Source organism: Balaenoptera acutorostrata, chromosome 10, assembly GCF_949987535.1.
Source record: "Balaenoptera acutorostrata chromosome 10, mBalAcu1.1, whole genome shotgun sequence".
Taxonomy (NCBI): Eukaryota; Metazoa; Chordata; class Mammalia; order Artiodactyla; family Balaenopteridae; genus Balaenoptera; species Balaenoptera acutorostrata.
This window is the reverse complement of record NC_080073.1, coordinates 49,819,554-49,843,536: the sequence shown is the minus strand read 5'-3', so window position 1 is coordinate 49,843,536 and position 23,983 is coordinate 49,819,554. Positions and strand designations below refer to the sequence as shown.

Sequence of the window (23,983 nt, the reverse complement as noted above, 5' to 3'; positions counted from 1 at the left end):
GAAGCATATGACTCATATTTGGCCAATCACAGCACAGAATTTTCCTAGCTCAGTAATTTGTTAAGGGATGGGCAGTTAACCAGGTTGGTTCAATTAGTGAATCCAGGACTACTGGGAAGGATCTCTTTCTTGCCGGACTTGTACGGGGGTGGAGGTACACTTGAAGTTGTTGGGAACTGTCTTGCTATCACGTGAAGTTTGAGTATAAAGCTAATATGGAGGACAGCTGAGCCTTTTTTTTTTTTTTTCCCCAAGAAGGCTCTCTCTTATTCATCCAAACTGATATGGGCGTGAGGGGCAAAAGACTGAAAATTCTAAGTCTACCCTTATTTTCGTAAGTGTAAACTTACGAAGCTACAAGTGTCCAAATTAAATATTTGTAAGAAAACTGATGCTTGATGATAACAACAAACTCTACATTCCAATAATTTATTATATGAGCATTGTAAAATGTCTTTGTGATATGGCATTTGGGAGTGTGTAAAATAAAATAGATCTTTTCTCAAGAAATGTATAATCTGTTTAGATAAGACCAACATTAAAACACAAAACCCTTTAGAATGCAAGTGAATAGCAGATAGTAATGCATATAAATATTCTGAATGGTAATATAAAGTAACTGGTAACTACAAACAAAACTAGCCTAGAACAAAAAGCATGACAGGCTTTAGGCTAAACTGAGTATTTCCATTTAATTCTCAAGGCACTGATCTTTATATTTTAGTCTTTAGGTGGATTCATACATTTGTATTTCCTACCTGGATGTTTCCTGTGAATTACTGATTTGTATATTCAATTGCCTATTTGATGTCTCCACTTAGATGGCATCTAAGACAGGCATCACAAACTCACCTTGTCCAAAAAGTCTTTTCCTCCAAACCTGTTTGAATAGACTGCCTTTCAGATTTCAGTAGATGGCAACCCCATCCTTCCAGTGGCTCAGGTCTAAACCTTAAGTGTTATCTTTTTTCTCACACCTGGAAGCCATTCTATAAGCAAAGCTTACTGGCTCTATCTTCAAAATATATTTGGAATCTAACCACTTCTTACTACCTTCACTACTATCTGAATTATTGTAATACTGGTCTTCCTGATCTCATCCTTCCCCCCCTAAAGTCTATTTACAATCCAGCAGCTGAAAGTCTTCTCATTTTATTAGGAAAAATTTAAAACGTACAGCAAGGTTGAAAGATTTTACAGTGATCCCTCTGTATACCAGTAACAGAGCAGTCCTTTTCAAGATGACAGATCGTGTAGCTCCGCTGCTCAAAACTCCTCAACAGCTTATGTCATTCAAAGAGGAAAAGCCAATTTCTTACCATGGTCTACAAGACCCAGCACGCTCTGGTCCCTGCTACCATTCCTCCCTCTTGTCCATTATTCTTCAGCCACACTGGCCTCCTCTTTGCTCCTCAAACACGGTAAGTACATTCTTGCTTTAGGGCCTTTGCACTTGCTTTCCCTTAGCTTGGGATGCTCTCCCCATCACAGATTTGCACAGCTTGCCTCTTTCTTTGCATCACCTCATTAGGTCTTCTCTGACTCTTCCAAATATTAGGTTGAACAGTATAACACTAATGTCATCCTACCAGGCTGTACCACATAAACTTAATATCATCCTGAGGTTAAAAAGAAAAAAGATGTAAAAAGATTAGTACTTTCATATAGTTCAAACTAATAAAATAGCAACAGCACCCTACCCTCTTATTCTTACCTGGGTTCCAATATTCTTGATAGCACTTCTCACCATCTTATGTACTGTTTATGTATTGTCTGTAAGATCCTCAAAGACAGGGAGTCTGTGCGTTTTGTCCACCACTGTGTACTCTGTGCAGACCAGTACTTGGCCTATAGTGCACACCCAGGTCATATTTATTTAAAGAATGAATTCTTTACACTGAAGCTAGAGAGATCATTTAAAACCACAAAGTCTGATCATGTCATTCCTACTAAAAACTCCTCAATTCATTTGCATTGCTTTCAAAACAAAGATAAGAATCCTTAGGAAGCCTGTAAGGCCCTGCATGGTGAGCCTTTGGTTCTCTAGACTCATCTCACATTATCTCCCTCATTTCTTTATAGTCCCTGAGACTCTCTGCTTGTACCATCATGAGCTCTTTATGTTCTTCCTTTCTCTTCCCCAACTTCTGCACTGAGTTCACTCTGAAGCAGTTTTAAATCTTGGCTCAGAGAATCTCTTGCTAGGAGAAGTCATTTCTGATACTTCAGATTAGGTTGAGTTCCACTTTGATGCCCTTGATTCCTGTGGTCAAAAGCTGGAAGAAGGACCTTTGTTTGTGTTTTCTTTGAAGAAAGAATTCAGCAAAGAGACCAAGATTGTGAAAAAGACAAAAGCATTTATTAGAAACAAAGTGTGTGTGGAAGGAACAAAGTATGTGTGAAAAAAAAAAAATGTGTGGAACACACAGTGAGCTCAGAGTGAGTTGCCCCCAATAGGGGCAGCTTAGATTGCTTATATAGGGGCAGTTTTCCAGATTGTCTCTGGCCAATCATCTCCATATCTTGTCCTGGTGTGGGCACGCATCTCTCAGCCAAGATGGACTCCAGCTGGCATCTTCTCCCTCCTTTTGTCCTTCCCCTAGCCTGAGGGCCTCCTCTGCACATGTGCTGGGCTGGGAAATCCACAAGAATGCACCCAATCAGGGCCCAATGCTGCTGCTGGTTTCCCATCTCAAAGCGTCATCAGGAGACCAGTTACAGCTGCTCAGCCTGGGGCCTGTCTCTCCTACCTCACCCTCATGCACCACATATCTACCCTTAGTAATACCTATTAGGATTATAAAGTTAATTTTGTGTGATCATTTATCTCCCTTACCAGACAGTAAGTTTCCTGAGAGAAGGAAACACAGCTTTCTTTTTAACTTTTCCTTGAATCCCTAGCATCTAGGAAGTATCTTGGCACATAGTAAGAGCTTAATACTCACTTAAAAAATAGATCCTGTTGTGTTCCGATGTTACTAGTGCCTAACTGGGGGCCTGGTATACAGTAGATGAGTAAGTTTGCTAAATGAGCTGTAATATGAAGAATGTTTGATTACTCATTTACAATGTATATACGATGCAGAAGAGCCATCACTTGATTATCTGTGATTAGGCATTTATACATAACTGATACCTACACGAATTTCCAAATTCTCCCTTCTCATCAAACTTTCCTCATCACTAAGTCTGAAGAAAGTAACTTACACTTCTTCTCTTTCCTTCGTTTGCTCTCTGGTGGAGTAAAGGACGAGCTGCTCTGGCTAGGAGAGTCCATATGGAGCTAGAATTAGTCTAAGTGAGATCTGGCTTCCGAACCAACAGACCGCAGCATTCTCATTCGGATAGTTAGATGTTTACAAACTTTTTTTTTTCCCAGTCAAATGAGGACCTTTGCATTCTTTTACTTTAATAGCAATCTCTTTGAAAACATTTCAGTGGTCAGAGGATGTATTAAAACACACACGCAGGTTGTATAAATTTATAGGTTTATTAGGGCAGGAAGACTTGGAACAATATAAGCAGAAAAAACAAAAATCTTACAAATAAATCACTTTTAAGTGTGTTGACCCACAGAATTTTTTAGTAAACTTGTAATTCCAGATGAATACTGTGGCAAGCTTATTGATATTGTCATCTGCTAATTAAGGAAAGGGAGAAGAGCCAGATATAACAGAAATGAATTGTTGCAAAGTGGTAATTTTCTGATATGATGAAACACAAAAAGAAACTAAAAATCTAAAGATAGCAAGATGTCAATTTCTTAGTTTTAATAATGCATTATAGGTTATGTAAGATGCTGCCAACGGGGGAAACTGGGTAAAGAGTACACAGGACTTGTCTGTACTATTTTTGTAACTTCTTGTGAGTCTATAGTTATTCCCCTCCTCCACCCCCAAAAAAAGGAAAGCAAGAAAAAATAGGAAATCTAGATAAGAAATAATGTTTGGAAAGACAACTTAAAGCAAATATACATAGTCAGCAGTCACAGACTGTTGCTTTGCTAGGTTTCCATAGGTTTGTAAGGAGTTAACCAAAATTTTAAAAATTCTTCCAAAGTGTGCTACATAAATACACTTTACTAATAAAAATATTGGGCTCTGAAAAGTAGCGTCCTATTTTTAATGTTTGAACTAATGTTTTCCAGAGATGTGTGTAGAGTGAAACATAGTATTGTGTTTGCAAAAGTTAATTTTGTGAAAGCCACAAAAATGAGTGTTTGCTCTTGAGAAAGGAAAATTTGTATTTCTTGACATCATCAAAGAAAAATGTGAAGGATCTGATATGAAATGAACAAAAATGTACAAATCCTACCACCTCATTGCTCAAAACCATATAAATACTTTCAAATTTTTCCTTCATCTATTAATATGTCCCTGGAGCGGACAGCCCACACAGACCTGGGGGCATTCACATGTCAGAATATTCCATAAAGATTTGGGAACACATATTTTTGGCAGAAAGAATGTGCAGGGAAAGACTGCTTGTGAAACAGTTCAGAGTGATGCATTTAGTCAGGATCCCCTTGCAATGACAAAACGTTACTGTCATACTTTATAACATTCTTGGGAGCCTTCAAAAGACACATGCCATCATGAACTTTTTAAAAATATTTACTTATTTGGATGTGCCAGGTCTTAGTTGCGGCATACAGGATCTTTAGTTGCTGCATGTGGGATCTAGTTCCCTGACCAGGGATTGAACCCGGGCCCCCTGCATTGGGAGTGTGGAGTCTTAGCCACTGGACCACCAGGGAAGTCCCCACTGTGAACTTTAAAACAAGTGGAATGGTTTTTTTGGCAACAGATAGCAAATATCCTATAGTGGGAGAAGTAAAAATACAGAGAAGTTCCAAAATTGCCTCATACCACTCTACCTTAAAGTATACTCTCATAATAAAATTATAAGAGCAACATAGAAATTTGCTTGGCCGGACACTTCATTTATATTTCCTTTTTAAATATTAAAGTACAGCAATATGGCATAAAGTAAAAGGGGAATTAGGGCCAGAAAGACTAGAGTTTCAAATTCTGACTCTCAGCTACTAGTTTTGTTACCTTAGGCAAGTCATAATTGCTCTGAATCTCAATGTCTTTGTTACTAAAATGGGTATAATAATCCCCATATCTCAAGGTTGGTCCTAGTACTGAAAGGGATAATATATTTAATAGCTTAGTACAATGCTGTGCAAATAGTAGGTAGTCAGTAAGTGTGAGCTTCCTCCCAGTTTTCCCAGAAGATATGGCAAAACCTTTCTTTCTCTGTTAGTTTGGTATGAGCCAAAAAAAGTGGCTAAGGAGTAAAATAAAAAAAAGTAAGAGCATCTAATCCTAATATTACCCAATCTTTCCATTAATTATGCAGTTATATAAACTTAAACTAATATTTAATAAACATTATTGGATTTATTGGTATTATTCAGGTACCTGAATGGGTTCTCTCTTGAAAGTCCGCTTTTTATTTTATCTTTAACTGATTTAGCAAAAATATGTCATTAATCCTTTTATTCAGATCATAACATAGTATGATCTTTCGGGAATATTAAGCCCCTCTTGATCCCAGGTGAAAACCATGGTTTCAGTATTTGCTCACAGGTCTGAGCAAAATAGTGACATGGAAAGAGAAAGCGCGAGGTTAGAGATTTTGTCTTTCAAGGCTGATGGTATGATAATTCTCCTGTGATGAAGCCACCTGTTGATGTCTCACTGCCTAGAGACCAAAGTTCCCTAGTTCATGCCTCCCTCGCAGTGCCATACTCCAGCCCTCATGAACTCTAAAGGGAGAGCACAAGCCTTCTGAAATCGCATGGGTGGGCAGCAGAGAAACAGCCCTTGGAAGGCATTAGAGCCAGGTTCTTAACATGGAATTGTGGGCTTATTCAGGGGGTTCTGGAACCTGCAGTCCCTGGATGTAAAGTGGTGTCGAAGTGTATTTCGTGCCTTCTTCCCAGGAGGCTGCTCAACTACCACTTCCCTCTAGAGGTCTTCTCCAACCTGCCAGAGGTCTCGCCCACAAAATCTCTCATCACCTTTGTGTATTTCCTGCGGCGCCGCATCGCAATCTGTCATTGCCTTGTTTGCTTAAATCCGTCTACCCTACTAGAAGATGAGCTTCCCAAAGCGCAGGACCCTGGTCTTTCTCCAGGGCCTTGAACCTGGTGGATCTCGAGAGATACTTCCGGAATGAAGGACAGGTCCGTGTCCATCAGATATTTAACGGACTCTATAGTCTTCCCCCCTCGCCCCCAGCATTCTTCTCCGGAAATCATTTCAAAATCATTCATTTTGGAAATAAGGCTTTCAGCATTTCGACCACACCCACCCACCTTCGTTCCTACCGTTAGAACTGCCACCCGGGCCCACTCACCCAAGCCCACTAGGCCGGACAGTTTGGAGGTGACCAGGGCAGGGGCTGCCTCGAACGGGCACGCGCATCAATTCACATTCCCGGACCCGGTCCTGGGGGCGGAGGGGTTGGGTGGGCCCCGCGGGCCCGGAGGAGCCACCTCGGGAGGCCGCCCGGGCCTCCACCTTACCCGCGGTCCCAAACCTCTTTCCCACAGGCGGTGCGTAGCCGGCCGCTGAGGGACAAGCCCGTCCCGCAGCGCGCGCCACCGCGACCACAACTGCTTCCGGGTGAGCGGGTCGTCGACACTGTGGCCCCGCCCCTCCTCCGCCTCCGCCGCCCGCCGCTCGGGCTGCGGCTCCGCCTGGGGGCCGGTTCCCGCTGTCTCAGCCGCGGCGCCGAGGGACATCGGCGTGACTGACTGACCGGCTGCCGGCGCCGGGAGCCGCCGCATCCAGCCCGGTCCGCCTGGCCGGGGACCCAGGACCGAGTCCGCCCCTCGCGCCCCTCGCCTTTCGCCCCGGCGGGCTCCCGGCCGGCGAGCTGCGCTCCGGCCCTTCCCGGGCGGCGTCGCAGCCATAGCCCGCGCCCGGAGACAGGTAAGGGCCGCTCCTCCCGCCGGCCAGGAGGGGAGCGGGGAGCGGGGCCGCCTTCCCGGCCTCTGCAGCCCGGCGAGGTCCGCGCCGCCGCGGACTCCTGCTGGGGGCCGGGCCCCCAGGCGGGCCCCGGGGTCGAGGTCGCCCCCTGCCTGCGGCGTCCTCGGGCTTCACGCCGGGTCTCGAACGCGCAGCCTCGGTCCGCGAGCTGGGACGGCGTTACTCCCATTGTGGGAGAAATGAACTCGGGCCGCTGTCTCTCCGCTTCGAGTGCTCGGGGCTCCTCCTGCTCCCCGGGCGCGGCACTCCCTCGGTTCTGTACCCGACCGGCCACTCCGGGGAAGGGTGTCAGGCCGGTGGAGGGCGTAGCGCTTTTGTGGGATTTTTTTCTTCTTCTTCCTTGACCCGAACTGAAGCGCGGGCATAACAGGCGCTTGTTAGGAGTGTCAGGGTTAATGCTTGACTAATGCGAGGTGTTATTCACACCCAGATTGTTAAGCTATATAGCTCCAGCCAGGCCTGCTTCTCGTGCCCGTGGATATCCCGCAGGAAGCTGGAGGACCTAAGGAAACCCGTCTTTTTCTTTCTTCGAGGGGACGGAAAAGTGCAAGTGTTTGCTCTACTTTTTCCACCGTGGGAGATACAAATATCAGGCTGCGGAGACCTGGCCAGGGAAATATTGCATCCTAAACTGTAACTCTTTGTAGCGTATTTTCTTTGAGTTTCCATTTAATGACTCAGCATTTCTGTCCTAAAAAGAAAAGCTGCAGCGTAGGTTCATTGATTAAAAGATGTATGTAAGGATAACAGTGCCCGTTACTTTTCATGGCATCACAATGGGAAGAGAATGTGGATACAGTAATGGAACAACAGAGATGGAGAGCGGGGTGTGGATGGATCAGTTCTTAATTAGTGTTTAAAATAACATTGTTTCAAGGTTAAAATGTTTATTTGGGGGATGCTTCTGTATGAAGAGGTGCAATTGTTGGAAAAGACAAAGTGTTGCAGGTAAGGGTTAGTTGGCAGGGACTTGACGTTTGCTGTGGTTTGAAGGTCTTGCAGAATTAACCCTGTTTAACAAACATCATGCTCTGTTTAACACATGTAGAGATGATGACCCAGTACTATACTCATGTAGAATAAGAATTTCGGAAAGTGTGATTCATTTAGGAAGTTAGGTCACTCGCTTTGTGAATCATTGATATGGATCTTAAACTTGGAATAGAGGAAAGCTAGAAGTTTGTTACTGCCTGTTTAATTAGATGCCTTTGCTCATAGAAAGTGTTGTATTGATGCTTTGTTAGGTTTGTTGCTGCATATTTATTGTCATGAAGTATGGTAAGGAAATAAAAAGTGAACTTTTGCAGAAGCTTTGGATTTAGAATAGTTTGTTAGTTCCTAAGTGGACTGTTGTGATTTTACCCACTTTCTTCTTTTTTTTTTTTTCCCCAAATGTGGGAAGATAAATGAAGGAAGATAAGTGTCCAGAAACAAAATAAATGTCGGTGAAAAGGAGAGCTACCATCTTTAAGGCAGGAAAAACTTCACTGAAAGAATCTGCGGTACACAGAAGAGTCTTGAGTGAAAGGCCTTACCCATTTGGGGGAATCTGCCCTTAAAAATGTGCAATGAGAGTATGCTGAGCTCATATTTAAGTTCTGATAGAGAAGAAAGTGTGTATTGAAGCGGTGATTCATTATTGGAATGAATTCGTTTTAAACTAGAAATAACTTTTTATTGCAGAAATGTAATTTGATCATTTTTGGCTTTTAAAGTGTTGCTAAGCAAAATGACTTTGAATCACAGCGTTCTTAATACTCTTAGCCTTCTTTTCTTTTTCTTCTTTTTGGAAGGCAGCTTATTTTACCTTGATTTTGATTTATAAGGAACTTTAGTTAGTTATCAGTTATAAAGTAATGGTAAGTTTACCCTGTTGGTCTTGCTTACTAAATTCCTTTAATTCTTTGACTAAATTTCCGCGTCTTATTTCCTTGGATATCCATTCTTATATTCAGAGCGTTCCCTAATGTTGCTTTTGATTTGTGTCCAGCTAATAGTGACTTAAGAGTTTCAGTTTCCAGTGAACAGCTATTCCCTTTCGGAAAATCCCTTGTGGAAACCGCCTGAACTGACAGTCCTGATAGGTAGATATGCAAGAGAAGCCTTCTTAGGTCAGGATTTAAGCATATCCACAATGAAGGAAAAAAGTGATATGGGGAATATATTTGGCAAAGTAGAGTCTGTTTCTCTCAAAACAAAACCAAAAACTGATCTTTACTAGAAATGAGAGAGAGGGAGCAGTTTCTTGCAGAGCTGTTTGTGAATTGTTTACCCTGCTCCTAGTTTGAAGAGGAACAGAATTGATGATAATATATTTTTAAAAAAAACTCCCTATAGCTTGTTGGGAATGTCTGTGAGGATCATTTTAGAGGAAATACAGTTCTTCTGTCCCCACCATAGAAGTACTTTCCATTGCACCTACAAAGTAGAGACCATTTCATAGCCTTTTCCTTTTAGGTGGTTGCTTTCTCTCTGGAGAATCTGAACGGAGAGATGGTCCTTTAACAGGAAAAATGTACCACCTTATCCAGTTTGCAAATAAAGACTTTATGACCATCATTCAAAACTCAACTTTTAAAACTTCAGAAGGAAGGAATTGAGCAAAATTTACCCTGTGAGTAAAATAACTTTGGCTTTTTCTCTATTCTTTCCTTTAAGGTAATAGATAGGACACCATTAGAAATGATTTTTTGTGTGTTGCACATTGTGCTTTCACCTTAAAAAACTTTCTGGCCTACAATAAATTAAGCCACACTTAAAAGGAATCAAACACTGGGCTAAAAACTGGGTTTATTGTATGCTAATACTTTTTCAGTAATTCTATTATATCTTTATTTTGGTTGGGGAATGGAGAGAGAATTCTATTTCTTGTAGAAGCTCTGAGATTTGCTCCATATGTATGCTTTTGTTTTGGTCTAGTGGTGGGGAGAGCAGTAGATAAGAGTATGGATGGTTAAGAAGAGGGAAGGGACTTCCTTGGTGGTGCAGTGCTTAAGAATCTGCCTGCCAATGCAGGGGACATGGGTTCGATCCCTGGTCCGGGAAGATCCCACATACAGCAGAGCAACTAAGCCCATGTGCAAACCCAGTGCAGCCATAAATAAATAAATTAATGTTAAAAAAAAGAAGAAGAGGGAAGAAATGGCATCCATAGAAGGGGAGTGCTCACTTATGGGTTCAGTAGATGTTTGTGGGACTTTTAAAAATTGCTAAACATTTAAAAAGAAAATGTTATATGGTGAAAAGGAAATTTTCTTTCCACAATAAACTTCTAGCCTTCTTCCCCCACCCCCTACACCGACTACATAATCCAAGCAACCACTCTTAATGGTTTCCTGTGTATCTCTCTCCAAATTTTCTCTTACATATGTAATCACCTGTGTTTAGGAGAAATGTCCTATAACTTTTATTCTTACCCTTGATATGTCTTAGAGATCATTGTATATTAGCACATATGTCCAGCTAATTTTTAAAAAGACTGGATGTCCTGCCTAGTGTAGATGAACCATAGCTTGTTCATTTTCCATAATTTATTTTAACATTCTCTGTTAACAGACATTTAGGTTGTTTTTAGCTTTCCACTAACACTGCTGTAAGGAACAACTCATATGTAAGTCTTTGCTCTAGTGCATAAGTGTGTATATGGAATTTATTTCTGAAAGTGTGAGTGTAAGGTTCGGACTTAAATTGTGAAATTTTAAAAATTTATTTCAAGCTTATATTGGGATTTATTTTATAATAGAAGTTACCTTTTTTCTTAACCTTGTAGGAGAAAAGAGTGCTTAATTACTTTGTATTCTTTATCCTCATAATTTAAAAATATACTGTAAATGTATTTTATAAGGTAATTTTAAACATTTTAGAGTGACAGCTGGGTAATTTTATTTGTACCGGTAAAGGTAAAAGTACTGTACCTTGAAGACTGTGCTATTACAGACGAACTACTTCATTTATATTTGGTAATACTAGTTAAATGAGTGCCTTTTGTAGTAGCTTGATTGTCTTAGGATTTGATGACCAATATCAATTAAAAACATTGTATATAGTTTTACTTCTTGCCCTGCAGAAGTCTGCTGCCATATTGCTAGTCACATGGGAAATAAACGGCCTACCTTCTCTCTTCCTTTATCATCCGTAGCCTAGTCTATTCCTAATAAAATAAACCTCTGTGGGGTTTGAGATCCAAAAATCCTTTTGCAAACCAAAGTGCTATTGATGGATTAATTTCTCAAGGCAAAAGGTAGGTACAGATTTAATCTTTATTCTTCAAAGTGTTTGTGAGCAGAGTAAGGGAGGTTTACATTTTTAATTTCAATGTTACACAGCTCACTCATGACCGGGAGGAAGTTCAGGAATCTTTGCCCTTTTAAAATGAGAGAGACTAGTGGAAAAAAAAAAAGTGCTGAGGGACTAACATAAGAGGATGAAGTTGGAACTTGTGAGTGGCAGTTTCCCTGGCTGGTGCCCAGGGTCTGTTCTGAGGCCTTGTCAAAGCGCGTCTGACAGAACCCACCACATAACCACCATCTATCCTGGCCCCACTGCAAGTCAGGAAGGCCTGCGGTTTAGGAAAAGTGGCAACAGCAGAAGAGGGAGCTTATAAAGGACATTTGCCTTCAGAAGATTAAGGCTAAGTTTTGGGGTGAAAATGTGCTTAGCATGCGTATCCTAGGATCCAGTTTTTTTTGGTCTTCCCTTTTTAGGGAATGAGCATGATTAAGGAAAACTAACGAGGCCAGCATTTTAGAAAAATGTGCACAAAGAAGAGCACAGGATCGTACCAGTATTGATGTCATGTCTGGTTCTGAGGGTGTTTGGCGGGGATCAGTCAAATGTTTTACAACAGGGGAAAAACATTACTGTTACCCACACAGGGAGGCCGTGCCCCGAGTTGAAATAGTAGTCCACTTCAGAGACCTTCACACTTGTCCCTGGGATCAAAAGGACACTGGGAATGATGGGCTGTTTTACAGGATTATTTTGAGTTTATACAGAGAAATCAGCTTCTTCCCAAATTCTCATTCTCTTCTTCCCATAGAACTGTACAGTAGCATGTGTAATATCAGGAAGTTATCTCTTTAAACTCTTGCGTATTACCAGATGCTGTGTCCCAGCATAGCTGCCTTTCTTTCTGTACCAGGTGCTTTCTCATGAAAACCTTGGTGTTTCTGTACTTAGTGAATAAAGTACTTGGGTTTGAAGTTCTTTAACTGATCTCACTTCTTAGGCTAGAAAGCTGTTAAAGAGCTTAGTGTGCCAGTCTTTTGATCAAGGTTCATGTCACCCTATTTATCCGCAGCCTTGGATTAGAGTGGAGGTTGTTTGAAGAATTTGGCATACAGACTTAATTTATAGATGCAAAGCCTGCAGATAGTTTCCTTTCTTTTGCCTTAGGCTAGGTTGACACTCCAGGAAATTGAGTTTTTCTTGCCCTCAGAAATTTGGATTGTTAGCATTTGATGATGATGATGTATTTAGTATTCAGTGTGAGGAGAAAAAATAATTGTAATATTTTTCTCTCTTCTCTATTCCTATTATCTGGTTTATTCCTATTATCTTATTATATCCCTTCCCTGTTTCGGCCTTTCCCTCCTCCTCCTAAAAGAGTGGGATCAGAACAGAGCAGAGGGGAGAGAGCGGAAAAGAGGCTGGGAAAACCTTGGAGTGCAACGGCTTATCAGGGTGTTTTTATTTTCTCAGAAGTAGATTATTACTTTAAAATCATAGTCATCTTTTTCCAGTGCTTTCAATTTGAACCCTCCATATCTTAGTTTTCTTTCATTATGAACACCAAAATTTTAACTACTTTTGATACAAAATGTCTTTACTGCTTTAGGAAACAAATTTAACTTTTAAGTTGCTTGTTCTGATCACATTGTTATTCTTTCTACATCTCCCACTTTCCTCAATAGAAACATTTTAACAGCTAGGAGCAGTTTTTTGGCTGTCTGATTTCTACCTTAAGTAGAGTATGCTGTGTGCAGAGGATTAGGATGTTAAAATGTTTATTTCTCTGTTAAATGGTTTAATCATTTATGATAACAAACAATATAATTATTGCATTTATTGTAATATTTATTGTATAATTACAATATAATTAGTAAGCATACATGTTGTTTCTATTAAAAAAAAAAAGTATTCCAGTTAAGTGATGCATAGATTATAGGACTAAAAATAGGGGGAAAAAAATTCATTGTAGGTTTAGATGAGATGTTTTTCCCCTATCACAGTTATCACTGTGTCTAAGTGGATAGTCAAGGAAATGAGAGGGTCGCTGTCCTCCTGTCTTACTACACTCATCTTTTGCTCTCTATCCAAAGTGGTTTTTTAGTTGTGGTAAAATACACATAACATAAAATTTACCATTTTCAGCATTTTAAAGTATACAATTCAGTGGCATTAAGTACATTCACATTGTTGTGCAGCCATCACCACCACCCATCCCCAGAACTTTTTCATCCTCCCAAATGAAAACTTTGTGCCCATTAAACAATAATCCTCATTCCCCCCAGCCTCTGGTAACCATTATTCTACCTTCTGTCCCTATGAATCTGACTACTCTAGGTACCTCATATAAGTGGACTCATGTGGTACTTGTCTTTTAAAAACTAGTTTATTTCCCTTAGCATAATGTCCTCAAACTTCATCCATGTTGTAGCATGTATGAAAATTTCACTCCTTTTTGAGGCTGAATAATATTTCATCATATAGATATAGATATATAGCATATTTTGTTTATCCATTCACCTGTTAATGGACATTTGGGTTGCTTCCACCTTTTGGCTCTTGTGAATAATGCTGCTACGAACACAAGTGTATATCTGTTTGAGTCCCTCCTTTCATTTCTTTTGGGTATATATCCATAAGTGGAATTGCTGGATCATATAGTAATTCTATGTTTAATTTTTTGAAGAATTGGCATACCATTTTCCACAGCAGCTGTGCCATTTTACAGTGGTACAGGGTTGTAATATCTCTGCATCCTTGACACACTTAGTTATTCTCTCTCTTTCTTTCTTTATATCTTTTTTTCTTTTTAAAAATAATAGCCATCCTAATGGGTGTGGGGTGCTATCTCATTGCATTTTGACTTGCATTTCCCTAATGATTAGTGATGTTGAGCATCTTTTCACATGCTTTTTGGCCATTTGTATATCTTCTTTGGAGAAATATCTATTCAAGTCCTTTGCCCATCTTTGAATGGGTTGTTTTTGTTGTTGTTGTTGTTGAGTTTTAGGGGTTCTTTATATATTCTGGTTATTAATCCCTTATCAGATATATGATTTGCAAATATTTTCTCCCATTCCATAGGTTGATTTTTTTTTACTCTGTTGATAGTGTACTTTGATGCACAAAAGTTTTTTTTTTTAATTAATAGCTACTTTATTTATTTATTTATTTTTAGCTCTGTTGGGTCTTCATTTCGTGCGAGGGCTTTCTCTAGTTGCGGCAAGCGGGGGCCACTCTTCATCGCGGTGCGCGGGCCTCTCACTATCGCGGCCCCTCCCGTTGCGGGGCACAGGCTCCAGACGCTCAGGCTCAGCAGTTGTGGCTCATGGGCCCAGTTGCTCCGTGGCATGTGGGATCTTCCCAGACCAGGGCTCGAACCCGTGTCCCCTGCATTAGCAGGCAGATTCTCAACCACTGCGCCACCAGGGAAGCCCCACAAAAGTTTTAATTTTGAAATCCACTTCATCTAACTTTTCTTTTGTTGACTGTGCTTTTGGTGTCCTATCTAAGAAATTATTGCTATATCCGATGTCAGGAAGCTTTTTGTGTATGGACAGTTTAAGCTCTTACGTTTATTTCTTTGACCTACTAAGGGTTAATTTTTGTATCTGGCATACACTAAGGGTCCAACTTTATTCTTCTGAATATGGATATCCAGTTTTACCAGCACCATTTGTTGAAAAGACTGTCCATTCCCCATTAACTGATCTTGACACCCTTGTTGAAAATCATTTGACAACATGTGCCGGGTTTATTTTAGTGCTATCTATTATATTCTATGGTCTATATGTCTCTCTTTATGCCAATACCACACTGTTTTGGTTACTGTAGCTTCCTAGTAAATTTTGAAATCAGGAAGTGTGATACCTCCAACTTTGTTCTTCTTTTTCAAGATTGTTTTGGCTATTCGGGGTCCCTTTAGATTCCATAGGAGTTTTAATGTTGGGATGGGTTTTTCTGTTTTTGCAAAAACTGTCATTGGGATTTGATAGAGATTGCATTGAATCTGTAGATTTCTTTGGGTATTTGACATTTTAACAATATTAAGTTTTCCAATCCATGAACCTGAGGTGGCTTTCCATTTATTTATGTGTCCTTTAATTTCTTTCAGCAATGTTTTGTAGTTTTCAGTGAACAGATCTTTTGCCTTCTTGGTTAGGTTTATTCCTAGTATTTTGTTCTTTTTTCCTATTGTAAATGGTATTGTTTTCTTAATTTCTTTTTTGGTTTGTTCATTGTTAGTGTATAGAAATGCAACTGATTTTTTTTGTGTTGATTTTGTATCCCTACAACTTTGCTGAATTCATTCATCCACAGTTTTAAAAGCAGTTGTATTTGTTTTCTATGTTGTATAACGAAGTACACAAATTTAGCAACTTAAAACAACACACATTTATTATCCTACAGTTTCTCTGGGGCAGGAGCCTGAGCGAGGTTGAACTGGGTCCTCTGCTTAGGGTCTCATGAGGCTGCAATCAGATGTTGGCTGGGCTGAATTCTCACCTGAAGACTCAACTGGGGGAAAATTTGCTCCTAAGCTCACTTAGATTTTTGGCAGAATTAATTTTCTTGTGGTTTTATGACTGAGGCTTCTTGCTTACTAGAAGTTACTTCATCATCTAGAGGCTATATTCAAGCTCCTAAAGGCTTCTCTCAGCTTTTTAAATCTTTTTTTTTTCTGGAGAGGGGACTGTGTTGGGTCTTCATTGCTGCGCGTGGGCTTTCTCTAGTTGCGGCGAGTGGGGGCTACTCTTTGTTGTGGTGCGCGGGCTTCTCATTGCGGTGGCTTCTCTTGTTGTGAAGCACAGGCTCTAGGTACACAGGCTTCAGTAGTTGCAGCACATGGGCTCAGTAGTTGCGGCATGCAGGCCCTAGAGCACACGGGCTTCAGTAGTTGTGGCGTGCAGGCTCAGTAGTTGTGGCGCACAGGCTTAGTTGCTCCATGGCATGTGGGATCTTCCCAGACCAGGGATCGAACCCGTGTCCCCTGCATTGGCAGGTGGATTCTTAACCACTGTGCCACCAGGGAAGTCCCAGCTGCTCTCAGCTTATAGGGGCAACCTGAAGTTCTTGACCTTCTGGTGTTTCCCAGTCTCACCACTTCATCAGACCATCAAGGAGAGCCCAGAGCAAGTCTGCAGGCTAGACAGCCTTATGTAATGTGACATAATCATGGGAATGACATCTCATAACCTTTGTCATATTCTGTTGGTAGAAGCAAGTCATTAGTTCTGCCCACATTCTTGGGGAGGTGTTTACACAAAGATGTGAACAGCAAGAGTTAGGGGTCATGGTGGGGTGACCACCTTAGTGTCTGTCTGCCATAGCTGGTTACAAAATAGCACATATTTTATAAACCCATTTTGTGTAAAAAACATATATGTGCACTTAAAGTATCTTCAAATGGTGGAAAACTTGTTTTTTATCGTTATTTTGTGGTATTTCTTCATTGTTTCCTCCTACTTCCTCTCCCTGCAACATTCCAGTTTTGCAATTTTAAATCTGTGTTTTCATTATAACTAAATATGTATTATTTACTACTTAAACCAAGAATTATATCGTGATTGTTTCCTTTCTTGTTTAACTTTCTTTTTTTCCCTGGGGGTTAAGGCCTTTTTTTTTTTCTAGCTTAGTTTTCTATTCACCTTATTTTTCCCAAATGCTCCAACAGATTTTTCAAGTGTCTACTCTTTCTAATTTATTTTGAGCAAAATAATTAGTGGTTTATTTGTGAAATACCTGTAGAGAAATAGAAAACAAAAACACAGCTTCAGGAAGAATAATAAAATGAGCAGCTGCAGTCTTACTACATAGGCCAAGAAATTGAACATTACAGTATCCTAGAAGTTTCCTGTAAATATCTTTAAATGGCACCTTTTCCCCCTCCAGGTAATCATAATCCCATTTTACACGTTAATCACTCTTTTGGGACCATTCCTTGCCTAGCCCTGCAGTCCCATCCCTCCCTCCAAATATGTATTCCTAATCAATACATGGTTTAATTTTGAGAAACTGAATAGTTTGACCACCTTTTTGTGTCTGTTAGTCAAGTTAGGCTAACCTACTGTAACAAACAAACCCCCAGGTTTCAGTGGTTTAACACGTTAAAGCTTATTTCTCACTCACATCTCTGCTGTGAGTTGGGAAGCACTGGCAAAGGAGTAGTTGGTTCCACAGAGTCACCCAGGGACTCAAGCCCCTTTCATCTAGTGACTCTGCCATTCCCTGGGGCTCAAAGACTTTCAGTTTCACTGAGCTTCTGCATCTGGCTGGCAGATTCGAGGACAGAGAGGGAGTGTGGTAGATTCCATGGGAAGTTTGATGGGCCTGGACTAATACATACGTCACTTTTGTCCACATGCCATTGGCCAGAATTCAGTCAAATGGCTGTACTTAATGCAAGGAAGGTTGTGAAATGTAGCATAGCTGTGGGCAGAAAAGGGAAATGACCTTGGTGAACAATAGGCCAGTTTCTACCATGGTATGTATCCCTAAGCAGTGTCTTTTTTTGGACAGTTTTGAAAACCTGTATGGCAAATATAAACCTAGCTATGAACAGAAAGGTCCATATTGCCACTATTAAATGAAGGCTCACAGGAGAAGATAAGCTGAACAGAGTCTTCCTTGAGTCCTTTCTGTTAAGTCCTTGGGAAAGTTTGCTTATGAGTCCTGGGAAACTATAAGACTCATCACAATCAGGGCACCTGGCAGAGCTGAAGTTTTTACAAGGTACTAAATATCTAGAAGAAATATGGTTGGGGAAGTGCACTGCTCTTTCTAAGCAGTTCCTGCTCTAGCTGTTAGGAATAGGTAAAAGCAAAATGTGTCCATGGTGTGAAATAAGGCCTCAGCCAATCTAGGCACCTGGGGGTACAGCGGGAACTTCATCAACATGGGGTCAAGACAAAGTAAATTCAGATAAAAACCTGGGCCAGATCAGCTCATATTAAAAAGAAGTCTTAAAGGCTGTGGGGATTTGGGTGGTGACAGCCCTCTACTATGTCTCTTGAATCTCATTGCTTCAATCTGTAGCTTTCTTCCTGGGATGTCTCACCCTCTCTGGGGATCAGTCCCCTTTGCCTGTTCTGTGTTGGATTTATTTCCTATATGCTAAATTTCCTCCCTTTTGATTTTCTCTTTTATTAGAGATGTATCTTCTAGTAACTTATTAACAAAGGGTGTAAAAGAGGTAAATTTTTGAGAACTTGCATGTCTGAAGTGTTTTTAATAATCAAGTATGAGAATAGAACAGTGTGGCTGGGCATAGGTTGTCTGTAATTTTCTTTCAGGAATTTGAAGGCATCACTCTATTGTCTTCTTGTTGCCAGAATTACTTTTGTTTCCAGAAGACTGAAACAATTCTAATTGTTAATCCTTTATATGTGACCTGGTTTTTCCACCCCTGGAAGCTTATAAAATCATTCTTGTCCCCATGTTTGAAATTAACTATAATAATTCACTATGAAATACCTGTGGACTCGGGACTTGTGTTACACATTCTGTAGGCCCTTTGAATCTGGTGACTCATGTCCTGAACTTCTGGCAAGTTATTTTATTAATGATTTCTTTCTCTTTGTTTCTCTGTGTGTGTGTTTCTGTGTGTGTGTGAGAGAGAGAGAGAGAGTGTGTGTGTGTGTGTGTGTTGGGGGGATGGGGGTAGTGGATGAACAGGTATGGGAGGGTCAGTTTCTCTTTATTTTTATAAAAAGGGGGCACCAACTGTTGGTTTTGAGTCTTTTCTGAGCAGAAGTGATGTGTCTAGAGTGGACCTCATTGCCTGTGTCTTTAGGTTGGAGTAGCACTTGGATTAGCTACTGTCACAGCTGTGCTGTCAGCTCTGCTCTCTAATCATTCCATCATGAACATTGTACTTATATCGCATTGTATCTTGTTGACTTCTTCCTTTTATGAGCCTAATCGGTATCTTGCATACCATTTCAGGGCATTATTTTGTCTTTCTAAGTAAGACAGGTTTAAGCTACACAAACCTGACCAATGCAGCTCAAGAGAGGGAAAATACTGTCATCTTCCTTTCTGCTATAAAAGTACCTCATGTCACCACTATTTTTTTCCCCTAGTGGGTGAGCTACATGGTGGAAGGAATCATACAGGTCTTCAGGGAAACCCAAAAATTTTCAAGAATTTTGCTCTGATAATAAAAACTTGTAGACTTGAACATTGATGGTTTCCCCAAGACTTTAGAGGACATTAATGGTTGCTTCTTTGTTCTAACTTTGACCTGTTGATTTGAGTCAGAGTTTTAATTTTATTACATTTTTTTTTTTAAACATCTTTATTTATTACATTTTTAAGGTTAATATAATGGTGTTCATTCTTTTTAAAATTAGCAATGTGTTTCTCATTTACTTAGGATTTGATTATGTCCATAAGTGTATTGGTTGATGTGAAATCTGTTAGAAAATTATGGTTTTACCAGAGATGACCAACATAAATTTTTATAGTCGTACTTTGCAGTTGGTCTGACAGGCTAAATGAACCTTTCCCCCTTATCAGCTTATTAATATAGTGTCAAGGTTGGTTATTCTTACAAGTTTTCATACTATGAAATAGCCACAGAATTGTAGCCTTTAGCTTAAATCAGTTTTTGGTAAGGTGATTATCAACAGTATATAAAGCTTAAGAAAAAAGAAAAAAAAAATTTTTTTTTACATTATTGCCTTTGCCATTTATTATTCATATGTACAAAATTTTACATATTTTCAGTCATACTTTGCATGCCATTTTGTCATCTTTTTATACCTTATAGGCATGATATCAAACTTGTCCCTGTCTTTGCTTGCTTCCCATGAGTTTTCCAATGCCACAGTTTATTGCATCATGTTGACTGGCCTTGACTTAAAGCTGTTGTCAGTTTGGGTCATTTTCAGCTTAGTGTTTTGTTTTACCGTAGATTAAAAAGAAATTAAAATGATTGTCTTGGGCTTCCCTGGTGGTGCAGTGGTTGAGAATCTGCCTGCCAATGCAGGGGACACGGGTTCGAGCCCTGGTCTGGGAAGATCCCACATGCCGCGGAGCATCTGGGCCCGTGAGCCACAACTACTGAGCCTGCGCGTCTGGAGCCTGTGCTCTGCAACAGGAGAGGCCGCGACAGTGAGAGGCCCGCGCACCGCGATGAAGAGTGGCCCCTGCTTGCCGCAACTAGGGAAAGCCCTCGCACAGAAACGAAGACCCAACACAGCCAAAAATAAATAAATAAATAAATAAATTTAAAATCATGTCATTCCCCTGCTTAAATCTCCTCAATCAATTCCTATTAAAAAAAAAAAAATGATTGTCTTTATTCATGTAATTTTTTTCTTTTGTCGTACTATGTTCTAAGTTTTATTTTTGTTACTATTAGAATAGAGTTATTATGAGTATCGTCAGTAGAATTCATTCCCAATCAGAAGGAGAACCTAAGTTCTAAGACTAATTCTTTTTCCCCCTTTGGGATTTAATTCTGGTCCCTTCTATTTTATTATTAGTGGCAGAGGTTAGTTACATGCTTCTATCATATTTTGATTTTCATTTCTTTTCATGGAAGAAGTATTTCAGTAATAATTCCACATACCTCAGAAAGAAAACACACCCTTGTACAGTTCAGTAAGAGATGTTGCTACATATCTAGTTAATTGGAAATAGCGAAAAGTGCCTTCCCACAAAGTATGTAGGTCTGGTGTTGGATTAGATTTGTGTTTGAAAATGTACAGTTTCCCACCCACCTACCCACCCACCTGTGGCTCAACTAAAATTAACTTTAGCCAGGGGATTTACTTCTGAGTTTTGCTTTGCCACCTCTTTTGCTATTTTGATTTCATATCTTTTGTGGGGTTTTTTTTTTTTTTGGTGTCAGTTATACCTTATATTTCTGAAGCATTTTACAGTTTATAGAAACGTTTATATCCATTTGATCTTTAAAACGACCCTTGTGATGTGAGAAGAAATTTAATAAGAGAAGTTCAAGACTTGTTCATTGAAAATCACAAAACATTGTAGAAAGAAATTAAAGAAGATCTAAATGAATGGCAAGACACCCCATGTTCATGGTTTGGAATCTTAATGTTGTTAAGATGGCAGTACTCCCCAAGTTGATCTATGATTCAATATAATCCCTATCAAAATCCCTGCTGCCCCACCCCCTTTTTTTTCCCCTGCACCAGGTTTTGGTGCAGAAATAGTCATGCCCATCTTAAAATTTGTGTGGAAAGATAAGGGACCCAGAATAGGCAATACAATCTTAAAGAAGAAGAACAAAGTTGGAGGGCTCATTCTTCCTAATTTTAAAACTTAGTGTAAAGCTACAGTAATCCAGACAGTGTAATGCTGGCATAAAGATATACATATCAATCAATGGAATGGAATTGAGGGTCTAGAAATAAACCCTTACTTTTATGGTCAGTTGATTTTTAACAAGGGTGCCAAGACAATTCAATGAGTGAAAAAATTGTCTTTTTAACAAATGGTACTTGGAAAAGTAGATATCCACATGCAAAAGAATGAAGTTGGATCCCTGCATCACACCATATAAAAAGCTAACTCAGAATGGATCATATAAAACCTAAAACTGTAAAACTCTTAGAAGAAAACATAGGAGTAAATCTTTGTCACCTTGGGGTAGGCAGTGCTTTCTTAGCTATGCACCACCAAGGCCTTACAACAAAAGAAAAAAAAATTAGGTGAATTGACTTCCTCAAAGGAAAAACTTTTGTGCTTCAGAGAACACGATTAAGAAAGGATATGCAGAAATAGTGTAAGTACATTCTCTCTGACCTCTTTACCATTTTAATTTTCCCATTGTAGTCTTTTGCCTACTTATAAGGCAGTGATTAGTATGTACATAGTACCTTGCAAATTCTCAATAGATATTTGTTGAAAAGGGAAAAATTTAAAGTATATGATTTATTTTATTAAAATCTCCTAATTTTACAATCTCCATATTAATTACATTAACAAAATCATATCCTTATTGCATGCTTTCATATTTCTCCCTCGTTTTTGGTTTTATCTTTGTTTTTGTCACCTGAGCTTCTATTAACCCTAGTACTTCTGCTGTTTTCTTGTTTTCTGCTTTATTTCACACTTTTAAGTGTGACCTATCTTCAACAATATATAATTTTCTCTCTCCCTTCCTTTCATTCTCTGAACATACGACCGTGTATTTCTGAGATACTTTAAAAGGCGTAGGGAAAGGAGGCCATTTGAGTGGTACTAGAACATGATTTACTTCGTAGGGCAAACTGAGAATGCAATTGTTGGTAAGAGTACATCTTCCTAATTTAGGTTCTGCACAGTTGATGAAGTAGTATTATAAATCATGTTGAACATACAGCCCATTAGAGTTCATTTATTGAATAACATTGTTGGCAAGGAAGGAAGTGCACCACTGGCATGTCATCTTATGAAAAGAAGAAATGGAAAGATTATCAGTTGTGTTGTGTATATGCGAATACTATGTATTCAAAATATAAAACTTTAAAAAACATTTTTGGTAATTCTTAGGACTTCTGAATGTGGAAGTAGGAGATGTGATTATACAAGTTCGCTTCGACCCTTTACAGGCATTATATTTTATAAAAGATGAGTTTAAATTAACCGTTATAGGTTCTGATACTTTCCTGAGATTTAGTTTGTGCTTAGCATCTACCTTTCCTTGTTCTGCCAGGCTGAAGAGTGTTGACTCATGTATTTTTTGCCTCATATATATATTTTTTATTTTTTACTTTGCCTCAAGTTCTAGACGTGTTTTTTTTTGGTCGGTTTTGTAGGTTCTGGTAATGATTTATTCATTTTGTGTAATGGTCTCATCTAGATATTTGCAGAATTGATGTTTTTAACTATAATCCCTACCTCCCTTTTCCTCCCTCCCTTCCTTCCTTTCTTTTTCCTTTTTTCCTTTTTTCCTTTCTCCCCACCCAACCCTTTGCTCTTCCCCCTCCTCCATTTTTTTCTTTCAGTCCAGGAATTCCTGTTCTCTCCTTTTCCTAATCTTTATAAGGTATACACAACTATTCGTATTCTTCTATCCTGTGGTTACCTCTGCCTTCCATTTTTGTTTCAAATCAAGAGTTTTTAATTGCAATTCCCAGTTCCCAGGCCTATTGTTCATTTAGTCATCTACCTTTCTCACCGGTTACTTTTTTTTTATAAATTTATTTATTTATTTGTTTTTTTATTTGGCTGTGTTGGGCCTTCGTTGCTGTGCGCGGGCTTTCTCCAGTTGCGGTGAGCAGGGGCTACTCTTCGTTGCGGTGCGCGGGCTTCTCATTGCAGTGGCTTCTCTTGTTGTGGAGCGCGGGCTCCAGGTGCGCGGGCTTCAGTAGTTGCGGCATGCAGGCTCAGTTGTTGTGGCTCGTGGGCTCTCTAGAGTACAGGCTCAGTAGTTGTAGCACACGGACTTAGTTGCTCTGTGGCATGTGGGATCTTCCCGGAACCAGGCTTGATTCTGTGGCCCCTGCATTGGCAGGCAGAGTCATAACCACTGCACCACCAGGGAAGCTCTCACTGGTTACTTTTTTCCTAATACTTTATTATAAAAAAATTCAAACATACAAAGAAGTTAAGGGGACTCCCTGGCCGTCCAGTGGGTTAGGAATCTGCACTTTTACTGCAGGGGCCCAGGTTCGATCCTGGTCTGGGAACTGAGATCTTGCAAGCCTCACAGCATGGCCAAAAAAAAAAAAGGTTGACAGAGGTCTGTGAACACTCATGTACCTACCACCTAGATTCTACTATTAATATTTTATTATACTTTG

The 23,983-nt window shown here is 39.9% G+C and overlaps 1 protein-coding gene across 20 annotated transcripts in view; it reads left to right on the top strand.

Annotated features, from left to right (window-relative positions):
* The first annotated feature begins 6,655 nt into the window (after positions 1-6,655).
* The window catches only part of LRRFIP2 (LRR binding FLII interacting protein 2), a 124,028-nt gene continuing 106,700 nt past the window's right edge, over positions 6,656-23,983 (top strand). For 5 of the 20 annotated variants that reach the window (XM_057554806.1, XM_057554805.1, XM_057554803.1 and 2 more), the window contains exon 1: positions 6,659-6,944. The gene's annotated coding sequence lies outside the window, so the exon portion shown is untranslated. Of the gene's footprint in view, positions 6,945-9,458; positions 9,616-23,983 lie in introns of all 20 variants that reach the window. The other 15 variants (XM_057554798.1, XM_057554797.1, XM_057554795.1 and 12 more) reach the window with 11 other exon arrangements.